This window comes from Xenopus laevis, chromosome 1L (assembly GCF_017654675.1).
Source record: "Xenopus laevis strain J_2021 chromosome 1L, Xenopus_laevis_v10.1, whole genome shotgun sequence".
Lineage (NCBI taxonomy): Eukaryota > Metazoa > Chordata > Amphibia > Anura > Pipidae > Xenopus > Xenopus laevis.
The window spans coordinates 63,521,852-63,534,200 of NC_054371.1; the positions used below are offsets into that span (position 1 = coordinate 63,521,852).

Here is a 12,349-nt window from a genome sequence, read left to right on the forward strand (position 1 = left end):
TTCTGACAAATGCCAGAGGGGCTGCTGTAAGATGCTATAGAAAGTAACAATTTACTTTTGATGAGGTTTGGGCCTCTGTGTACATGAAATGGCAGGGCCAGTTTGGTCCTAGTTCACAATCATATTATATCAATAACAAATGTAAAACCAGCATCCCGTTTATAATCACCAACTCTTGAAATTATTTTGGCAGAATTTCTGCAAAGCATCAGTGATCCAAAGGACAGCATGTACTAGGTGCTTATGGGGGAATGTAATAAGTCGGTAACGGAAAAAATGTTCGCACTGCGAAAAGTTATACCTCTGTGCGAACAATTTTTCCTTTGCACGAATTTAATATAGCTTTTGCGAACCCGGAAACCATTTAGCGAACACTTCTGACAGTGGAAGAAGGTTTGCAAATTTTATAGTTTGCACCAGTGTGCAGGGTATGTAATAAAACTTCTTACTGAAAACGTTTACCTTTGCTCTTTGTGACGTTTGAAAAAGTCACAAACAGCAAAACATTTCACAATGCAATACTCTTCTTTGAGCTATTATTCCATTGCAAATTTTGATTGGGCATTGCTAATATTAATTGCGCATTGCCCACTATAAAAAGAAGTGCTTGAAGGTGTCGTTATAGTTTGGAGCATGCTTTTTCAGTAAAAAGTTTTATTACATTCACTGCACACTGGCGCTAACTATGAAATTCACACACCTTCTTCCACTGTCGGAAGTGGTCGCTAAACAGTTTCCGGGTTCGCAAAACCTATATTAAATTCGTGCAAAGGCAAATTTGTTCGCACAAAGGCATAACTTTTCGCATTGCAGATATTTTTCCATTACCGACTTTTATTACATTCCCCCAAATGACACCTTAAAGCACTTCTTAAAAGTAGGCAATGCGCAATGAAAATTCACATTGAGCAATAAAAATTCACAATGCAATAACAGTTTAAGGAAGCATATTAAACTGTAAAATGCTAATTTTTATTCTTATTTGTGCAAATTGTTTTGCACTTTGCGACTTTTATTGCATTCCACCATTAGGCGCCCATTCACTAAGTTCGACTGAAGGAATAGAGGAAAAATAGTTCGAATTTCCAATGTTTTTTTTGGCTATTTCGACCATCTAATTGGCTACTTCGACCTTCGAATCGTACGATTCGAACTAAAATTTGTTCGACTATTCAATAGTCGAAGTACTGACTCTTTAAAAATTTATTCGACCCCCTAGTTCCCCACCTAAAACCTACCGAGGCCAATGTTAGCCGATGGGGAAGGTCCCCATAGGCTTGCTAACAATTTTCTGATCGAAGGATAATCCTTTGATCAATTGATTAAAATCCTTTGATTCGAAGGATTTAATCGTTCGATTGAACAATTATTCCTTTGATCGTTCGATCGAATGAATTGTGCAAAATCCTTCGACTTCGATATTCGAAGTCGAAGTATTTTAATTCGGCAGTCGAATATCGAGTGTTAATTAACCCTCGATATTCGACCCTTGATACATCTGCCCCATAGTGTTAACTATTTTTTTACATGCCCCAGGATTCATTCAAGACATATTCTTGTAAAGGAGAGAAAATGTATTGTATTTTAAAATTGTATTTGTTTTGTATTTTTAAATTGCCTGTGTTGTTGTAGGTGAGATTTCAGTATTTAAAAACGTAACCTGGTGATGTACCAATAGTTGTAACCAAAAAGCACAATGAAGAAAGCCTCATTACAATATCTCTTCCATTTTTAAATAATCTTTGTTTCAGCATAGTCAGCCATTAATCAAGAATATGTCTGTGGGAAATATATTGGCCACCTCAATGATCTTTAGTGGGTCATCTTTCAAAAAGCTTAGAGAGATGTATGATTTATTTGGTGTGCAGACTATTTCTCACACAGTTTTATAAATGTTAACGTTGTCTTCTATTTCCAGCCATTGATTACCACTGGAATATTGAACAGCAGGACATCTGTAGAGCTATAGGAACAAAGGCAGTTGTTTTAGCTGGTGACAATTCAATAGTCCAGGCCATAATGCTAAGTACTGTGTTTCTGCAGTGGTAGATACTGTTTACCTTCAGAAAAGTCAATTTTACAATTGTACAGTTAGTATGGCAGAGGGAGCTTTTCAGGCACGCTTAGATGTCCTGATACATCAACAATAATCACAGTGCCCATGGTCAGAAATGTTGGTATTTATTAGTTAATGAAGTGTACGTATCTAAAGTTGCAGCACAAGTTCAATGGGTGTCATTCATTTAAATGGATCACAGAAAAACTACTAATGTGGAGTTGAAAACATGAGTGTCAAGTAGTGGCCAAATTAATTGTACATGTCCCTAACAACTGTAGTGGATTCAGTCAAGACATATTAAATTGTGTTTTGAGGAGAGAAAATACATTGTATTTTAAAATTCTCTGTGTGTCAAGTAGCAGCCAAGTGGATTACTCCTATTAAAGGAGTGCACAGATGTGAACATCAGTAACAAATTCATCTTGATAAAGGGAATGTTTTTGATGTGCATGTTTTCCCACTACTAAAGAACTATAAAATATGCTATTGTGGTAGAATACGGAAAAAGGCTACAAGGCTGAAACTACACATTCTGCATTTTGTAGTATAGTTAATGTTTTCATAAATATTATAAATAATATATAATATAATTATAATATTATAAAAATGTGTTTCACTTCTGGCAGAAAAAATAGAGTTGCATTTTATGATATATAATTTCTGTGAATAGCTAGTTAATGGAATATAATATTATTTTGGGCGCCCTCATTGTTTGTATAGGACATGTGAAAATCTTTACACAGAGAGCCCTTGCTGGATATTGGAGGAGGTATCAAATGCTTCACATTTATACACAATTATGGTTATTAGTGGTTCTTAATATGAATTTATGTATTAACAAAAATAAGGTGCAACAGTATAATCAATATCTTCTATATCCAAACTGGTCAAAGATTTTGTACAGTACTTCAATGTAGTACTTGCACTTGAGTGCCAACCACAGTGTACATAGCCCTTCAAGGCATTTTCCAGTACCCTGTACCTTTACACATTTGAGTCCCTGTACTGGTGTAACACACCAAGGGCACACACTGTTTTGCTCCCTGGAAGATTGGATCTAGTTCTATGCTAGAGAGATGGCCTCTACTTTTTCTTAGGACATCTCTTACCCCAAGGCTTTGCCTCCATTGGGCCCTACAGTTTTGGACCCCCATCCACATAGTAAGTTAGGTTGAAAAAAGACATATGTCCATCAAGTTCAACCTTTTAACTTTTTTTAACCTGCCTAGCTGCCAGTTGATCCAGAGGAAGGCAAAAAACCCCATCTAAAGCCTCTCCAATTTGCCTCAGAGGGGAGAATTTTTTTTTTCCTGACTCCAAAATGGCAATCAGACTAGTCCCTGGATCAACTTGTTCTATGAGCTATCTTCCATAACCCTGTATTCCCTCACTTGCTAAAAAGACATCCACACCCTTCTTAAAGCTATCTAATGTATCAGCCTGTACAACTGATTCAGGGAGAGAATTCCACATCTTCACAGCTCTCACTGTAAAAAAAACCTTTCCGAATATTTAGGCGGAACCTCTTTTCTTCTAATCGGAATGGGTGACCTTGTGTCAGTTGGAAAGACCTACTGGTAAATAAAGCATTGGAGAGATTATTATATGATCCCCTTATATATTTATACATAGTCATCATATCACCCCTTAAGTGCCTCTTCTCCAGCGTGAACATCTCCAATTTGGCCAGCCTTTCCTCATAGCTAAGATTTTCCATACCTTTTGCCAGCTTAGTTGCCCTTCTCTGTACCCTCTCTAATACAATAATGTCCTGTTTGAGTGATGGAGACCAAAACTGTACGGCATATTCTAGATGGGGCCTTACGTGCTTATGTGCTCTATACAGTGGAAGAATGACCCCTCCTACTGTGAATCTATGCCACCCTCCTCCTTCCTTCTCCCCTTCCTTTTATACAATCTGAGGGAACCAACTGGCATTCCTGTAACAATGGGACTGCCATCCAGCTCACAAGATAGATAGATCTGTTGAATGTCCTTTTTTTTCCTAACATAAACTTTTAACTTCAAACTACCCACTGTACCCAGACATAGCTGACATGAATGGGTAAAATGATCTTCAAATGATATAAAAACAATGTTTCAATAAAAGCACATATGCAATTATCAATTTAAAAAAATAATAATATATGCCCTATATATTCTATTTCATTGGCAATTAATGTGCAGATTTTGGATTTAAATTGTTGTGTTTTTTTAATCACATTCAAGTTTTTTTTTTGTTTTTTTTTACCAGAATCTTTGTGTAATAATCAGCCACAACTTGCATGAAATTTAGCAATAAGTAGTCATATACATGTATGTTTGGTATAGTATTATCAAAGCACTCTCTTTTTTTTGTTTTTTTTAGCCATTTGTAATTGACCCCTACTGACTTTTTTCCAGTGTATTAATGCTACCGCATATTGAATATTTAGTTTTTCATAGTGTCTTGTCTTAACCATTTCAGTTACTGTATGTCTGGGATACCTCATTGGTATTTTCCATTTCTCCTTTTCACAGGTTTGCCTTTGTGATGTACTGTTGCAGGTGCTTCTTATTTTAGTATCTAAACATCTTCACATTGACAAATGCAATGTTCTGGGAACTGAGGAAAGGGGAAATGGCAAAGATGCACAGGAAAATCCTTTTCTGGACTGGAAATTGCACGGTTTCCTTTCAGATACACAGTTCATGCCAGAGGTGATGATTTAAGTGCTGTAACTTTATTTGCTTTACTGAATGCAAGGCTGGAGTTAGAAGTGGCCTTCTAGCAATGCAAAAAGGCAGGAGCCTTATCTGGGATGAATGGGGTGGGGGGGGGGGTTATAATAAACAGTCATATACCAGTCCAGTTGGATGGCTGCAGTTTAGTCATCTCTCTAATACATAATATGAAAATAATTAGCAATATACACAAAATCCCTTGTTCTTGCTGTTGGTCTGCTTTGTGCTGAAAACCCCAGAGAGTCCTGTATTAATCAGAAGGCCAACAAAATGGGGCAGCAGGTATTCTCTTTAAACTGTGATCATATACACTGTACATTGGTTTATGTAAAGAGCAGAAATTTAATTTTCCCAGGGCAATTGACCTATGTTTGGGGAGGGGATGGGCTTGATGAAAGAAATTCCTTACTATTACCTGTGTATCAGTAGTTCAATAATTCTTAGTATTCATGTAAGAAGGGTCCATCCTGGGTATATAATTTTCTCATTTGGGGGCCCTAAACTTGAGCGTGTGTTTGTGCGATGATTGGGGTAGGTGTACATAAGAAAAATATAAAGTCATGTGGCATTAAAGGAAAAGTTTTATTACACCTTTAATCCTCAAGGTCCTTTTGAGGATAACAATTAATAGAATAAATCATTTAAAAGGTGTAATTAAAAACCAAGTTGATATGAAAATATAATAATTTTAGTAATCCGTAAAAATCTCTTAGTCAATTAATTAAAAACCTGGCCGGCCAGGAACCAAAATGAATCAATGTAAATTTATAAAATAATATTTATTTATAAATCTCAGTGATAAAAGATTCCTTATCGATTTCCTTTCAAATTAGATTACAGCTGGATGATCCCCCCCAATCTCCAAGAGGGATTTATGCAAGGCAGAGTTTTTATGTGTGAGTTACAGTTCTCCAAAAAAGATTAGAAAATATAGTGAGAGGTGCTCCGGACCTTCTCACACCAAATTGTCAAATTAGTGATTTAGAATCACCAGCAATGCTATTCAGAATTTTGAAGTGACACACCACCTCTATACTGCGAAGCGTTTCGCCTCTATAAGGCTTTATCAAACAGTTAGAAACCTAACCTGGTGTGAGAAGGTCCGGAGACTTGCGTTCCGCAGAAGAACGCACACGCTAAACAGCAGCTAGTGTCATCTTAGATTGGCAGAGAGAGGCATCCTAAAGTGGTGGCTCTACTAAGCGCATAGTTGTACTGGCACAAAGTGAACTTGTACAGAGAAAGGTGCCCTATCTTGCCATAAGAAAAACCAGATCTGGTCCATTTTTTGGGAGCACATGTATGGAGAAAAAAAAGGGTGGTGGGGGACCCCAGTTACACTAATTGCTCTGTGAATATTTTCTTACACATCCCCAGTATACAACAACAATTGAGACCCCGCTCTAGGAAGAACACCTCACTTTATTTTCCAATCTTTAAGAGATTGTGTGACTTTTTTGGAGAACTATAACACATAAAAACTCTGCCTTGCATAAATCCCATTTGGAGATCGGGGGGGGGGGGAGATCATCCAGTTGTAGGTGTAAATAAGTAAAAACTTTTTGTGTCAGTTGTTTCTTACAAAAGACATGTTTTGGGGCTTTAAATCATTGCACACACTTTCAAAACAAAAATCTGTGTAGGTGTCATGAACAGTAAATCAAGCCACAAGTAGCATTTATATCTGTCTTTAGAAACGCCAAAAAATTACACAGAACATACATTATAATATTAGTGCCAGAAGCAGCCCAACTTGAGGTAAGTGATATGTCTGTAATTGACAGTGTGAATGTTCTCCTTACTGGTAGAAGGTGGCCATAGATGCACCAATTATATTGTACGCAACAAATTTTTGTATGATATTTGATGCATTTATGGTGGGAGACGCGCCACCAATATCAGCTGAAGACTTGGAAATCTATCGGCTTGTCGATCAGGCTGGTCTGAAAGTTTTGATTGGATGCCTTTGAAGGCACCTAAACATTGACCATTATTAGTTCTGAATAGTCAGATACATGTAGTTTATTGTTTCTACCTGTTTATCTGACGATTCAGCTCTACACGTTTTGAAACGAACAATCTTTCTTAGAAAAATCTTTTTTGTATCGTCTATGGCCACCTTTACCATTGTAACTTGCAACTAAACATTTGATAACCAAGCAGGAGATGAGTGGCCAAAACATTGTTATTGCAGATTATAGAAACACTTTAACAGATTTTTACTGATTCAAAGGCATAGGTTTTAAATGCCATTGATTAGGCAATATGTTGGGAAATAATGGGTGACCATGATTTTAATATATTCTCTACTACATAAAAAATATATATTTTAGTTGTAGACAATAGTAAATAAAAGAATGATGAAACCAATTGCAAGGCTGAAGGTGGTAACATCCTGAAAACATGTAATAAATATTGATATACATGTATTGGATCTGTTATCCAGAATGCTCGGGACCTGGGGATTTCCTGATGAGATTTTTACATAATTTTAATCTCCATACATTAATTCTACTAAAAAATTATTTTAACATTAAATAAACCCTATAGGATTTCAGTGCCTCCAATAAGGATTAAATATATCTTAGTTTGGATCAAGTACAAGGTACTGTCTTAATATTAAAGGGAAATAATTGTAAATATTGAAATTAATTTATTAGAACGGGGTCTATGGGAGATGACTTTCCCGTAATTTGGATTTGGATTTTTTAGATAACCGGTTTATGGATAATGGATCCCATACCTGTACATGCACACCCTTTCATGCATGGCTCCTGGCACAAGACACGATGCATAGCTTACAATGCACTATGGGTAGGCACCAAATTTGCAACCTGAAAGCACAGCAGCACTTGCCCCTACAATACAAGCCTAATGTACAGGTATGGGATCTCTTATAGAGAAAGCTCTGAATTATGAGGTGGCCATCTCCCATAAAAAAGTTAATTTTAGGAATATAAACTAAATATTTTTTAAATTATTTTATTTTTCTCTGTATTAAATAAAACAGAAGCTTGTAGTTGATGGTAAATTCATATTGTTGATGGAACAATTCTATTTCATTTATTAAATATGTAAATGTTTTTAGCAGGTTCTAAGCATTTTGGATAATAGATCTCATACCTATATATACTCTTGTCATATAGAACACACTTCTTCACCTTCCACTTGATTATGCGACATTACCAAAGCTCTCAACTGTTAGGAGATGAGAGAGAAGCTGCATGTCATTTGCCTTTACAATCATTGTTTTTGTTGAATGAGATTAGAGCTCTGCTGAAGGCAAAACAGAGCATCTGTGAGTGCCTGTGGGTGTATGTCCCCCTTGGGCTGGAATCATAAGTGCTACTAACATAGGCTATTGCCTCATTTTATGTCAATTGCCACTTGGCTCTTTTTATACAATACATTAAGGCTGTGCTATATTACCCTGGGGAGCACTGTTTGCTCACTCTGTTTGTATTGTTTTATGTGCTACAGGTGGTGACTGAAGATACTTTCTAATAGGCACTGGATTTCCCTTCCAGCCCTGTAACCGATTTGATTTGATATCAGTTGTTCGAATTTTAGCACTGAAATGATGGTTTGTTGTGTTTCTTCTCTTTCTTCTCACATGGCAAACTTAACATTGTCTAAAATGGAAAACAAAAGCACTTTTAGGAAGTTACCGGTTGAAATTATTTCTATTCAAGGGAAACTATAGCTATAATACAAGGTGCTTCTTAGGAAAATGATGGATATAATGCAGCTTTGTCTAAATATTCTCATTATACAAACAAAAAGGGAAAATACGTAATAAAGAGAGCAAACGTCTTTTTTTTTTTACCTAAGTTAGGACCATTGGACAGGCCTAACTTGGCCTACCTGTTCCCAAAAAGCACTACAGCAGAATTGGAGTGTGCCATATTGTGTTTAAGAACACTGAGCGTTTGGTTGAGGCTGCTTCTGGGCCAAAACTAGGGGTCTGCAGAAGATGCACGTGCCTAGGGCACAACGGTTTGGGGTTTCGGGGAACCTCTTCTGCGGCTTAGTTCCTTACTCTCCTAGGTAGTGTTAGCGAGAACCCATTAGTGAGCTCATGCGTATTGATGGACAAATAAATTCGCAGGCATGAATTTGCGACGAATTTCAGCATTTTGTTGGCGAATAAATTTGCGTAACTGAGAAAAAATTTGACCGCGAAAAATTTGATGGGTTTGGATGCGTGTAACAATAGTCACGCACAAAAAAAATTGTCGCACATCAAAATTATTTGGAAGCCCATTGACATTAATGCATTTGGGCAAAATAGGCACACGTATAAAAATTGGCGCTGGCACTGAAATTTACGTGTGACAAAATTATCTTGATGTTCATTGACTTTAATGCGTTTTGCAAATTTTTTGCCGTTTATTAGCAAATCTTGCGAAATGGGACAAATTCGCAAATTACTACTCATGCGCACAGTGGAGGGGGAATGACACTGTCTGCCAGGTTGCTTAGGGTGACCAACTAGATTGTCCTGGCCCTGCAGACCATGTTCAGCTGTGCAGAGTGTGCAGAGAAGATTAATGGGTGTCTGATGGTACATGTCATTTTTAGGAACAGATGTTGGTCATACAGTACTGTGTTCGGTAATGGGGAACTGTGGTCTGGTTAAAGGGGGGGGGGTTAGCCTCTTTTTCGGGTCATGATTTTAAGTACTTTTTTCCTCCAACACTTTCTTTTTTCTCCTCCTTATATGTAGTTGTTACTGTCTTGCAGGTTTAGTCCTGCTTAATTGTGGCCACAATTTTATAACATACCATAACTGTTTAGTAGTTTAATAACCCCCTTTTTAACAATCGCCAGGTATGTTATGATAAATATTCCAAACATAGCTTTAGTTTATCATAGAGAGAAACACCATAAAACTATGGCAGCATTGTTTTTTTAATGTGCTAAACACAACTCAGCAGGAGATGTTATATATATTGACACTTTATATATACTATACTATATACTAACAATTAACTGCTAATGGCCTTATAAAAGGCTACTGCAGAAGAAAAAAACTTTTTTCTAAAAGACCATAAGGTTAATTAGGTATGAGATCTATTATCTGGACCAGAAGTGGTCCCTGCAGATGGCATAATTTCAGAATTTGTTAACCATTTCTTAAGGCTAATAAACAGCAATTAATAATTGAAATACACAATAGGATTATTTTGCCATCAGCATGGATGTCTCTTTACCATCAAGTATAATGTGCTGCATTATTACAGAGAAAAAAAGAGATCTGAATTACTTGCTTAAATAGGAAATGAAAGTAAACCCTATGGAAATTTGCATTTCTGAGTTCTTTGGTTAATGGGTTTCCATGTCTGCATTGCTGTGTTCCAAGTAATTTAGAAACAGGAATGTTATTATCTTAAGTGTTGTAAAGGCATCAAATCTTTCTTAAATACATTTTCATGGTTGTTAAAAAATACATGAAACCCTTACTTGAGCTGTAGCTTCCCTTTCAAAGGTCATATTATTGTCCTGTTAAATATTCTACTTAAACACCCTTCTTAACCTTTCTTCAATTTTGACATGCTGAATGTAATTTCCCCTCCGGCCTTACATGTTTTTTTTTTGGCAAGCATATGAGCTGCATTATTTCTCTTTTCTGGGTCAAGTATCAGCTGTTTGTCTGGGAGTACACTTTCTATCTGATGCTTCTAGCAATGTGCTATTTAAGGACCCAAAAATAAGTATAATTCTCCGAGCAATTTAATTACATTTCAAAAGAAACATAAGAGCAGGAATACAAATGGGAGGGAAGTAAGCAGCCAGCAGTTATTGGAAACAATGTAAAAGAAGGTTCACTTGCATTGTGTCAGAACTGAAGAGCACCAGCAGTTTCTATGTTAAAGAATATTGCATCTCAGCCCAGCAATATGTATGATTTTGTAAATGGACAGTGCAACTGGTAAAATTAAGGTGACCGCAACAAAAATCCCCTTTGCTGTAAAACAGAGTAAAAGGCTTCATTACACAAAATTCGTGGCTGCATATCAGATATCATTCTAGCAGTAGTCAAAGCAGCCGGATAATGACTGCCATAATCCCTGAAATTAAGATTATTCCATTGTGTTGAAAGACAGATCTAGGTTGGTAACCGAACAAATACACACTGTAACTGATGATAATTTCATAATTAAACCATTACAAGCCATGGCACACACATACTAACAATCATCTGCATTGGTCATGCTTTATACTTTCTACAAACATGCTGACCAGTGCTATGGCATTAGTCTGCTAAACCAGATCCCCAATGTTGCTCTAGGCAGAACTAACTGAAGCATTGTGCACAGAGATGAATGTCAATGCTGGAGCATATGCTCTAATCCACCAGCTTTCCGGCTTTTGCCATTCAAGCTCCTGCTGGAGGACCATTGTTTGTTCAGGCTCCCCATTAGCTCATAACAAGGTTACAAATATATAAAAACATTGCTGGATCAGCCAGCAGTTCCAATAATATATACTGTACGTTTCAGAACAGTGCTTAGCCCCAAATCCCACTTAATTCTAAACTTCCAGGAGTATCTAAGAAACAGGGAGGTATTATGCCCCACATCCAAAGTGGGACCAGCGTACACAGCAAATGATGGCGTACACAAGAATTTTGTGTGAAAACAAAAAATATTGCATTTATTCTAAAAATGCTTTTGCAAGGTTTAAATGTGTGCACATAGCTGAGATGGAATTGACCCCATCACGTTTGACTTCAGCTTGAGCCACCCAGTTACTCCCCTGGTGTGCCAGTCCCACAGTTTAGCACTAATTGGACTAAACTGGCCATAGACATGCAGATTTCTGATACTAACCATTCCGATCAAATAAAGTAGTAAAAATAACAAATCAGATGATGTTCTGGCCATTAATTGACAGATCGTAGGAAGTTATGTCCTACAAATAGTACTGACAATCTCCCACTGATATCGTCAGGCAATACACGGATCATTAGCCGACAGATATCTTCTAACCTGTCCGATCGACTAAACGACTGATCGCCATGGTACAAAAAATGGCGGGACGTTCAACGAATCTTCTCTTCATACGACTATACTGCATCTTTGTTTCTATGGCCTGCTTTAGGCTTAAAGTGGTGGGTCATAGGGTCCTGAATTGAATCCACGTTTGTGTATTCTTTTTATTAATACATTTATTAATAATGGAGGAGGGCATATAAAACAAAATGTGGCAGCACAGATGAATTCATCTAGTGTGTACTGTCTTTGCTGTTTGTGAACTGGTGATCTGAAGGGCTGATGGTTAGGGATGGGCGAATTTTTTCGCCACGTTTCGCCGCAGAAATACTGATGGTTTTTGTTTTTTTCTGATTTCACTCAGCTTATTACTCCTAACCAGTTCCCCTAACACTACATGGTGATTTCATTACTTCCTGTGTGCGTCCTGGCCTGTCTTCCTCCCTGCTGCCCTACTGAGCTGTTATTTTTTTCCTAGTCAATTTTCAGTTATTGTTTTCCTTAAACAGTGTGAACAAGTAGATCTAATAACCAGAAGTGTATATATAAAGTATTAAGTGATGGACAAATC

The 12,349-nt window shown here is 37.0% G+C and overlaps 1 protein-coding gene across 3 annotated transcripts in view; it reads left to right on the forward strand.

Annotated features, from left to right (window-relative positions):
* LOC108699497 (type II inositol 3,4-bisphosphate 4-phosphatase) overlaps positions 1–12,349 on the forward strand; it is a 308,688-nt gene that overhangs the window by 42,050 nt on the left and 254,289 nt on the right. The window lies entirely within an intron of this gene.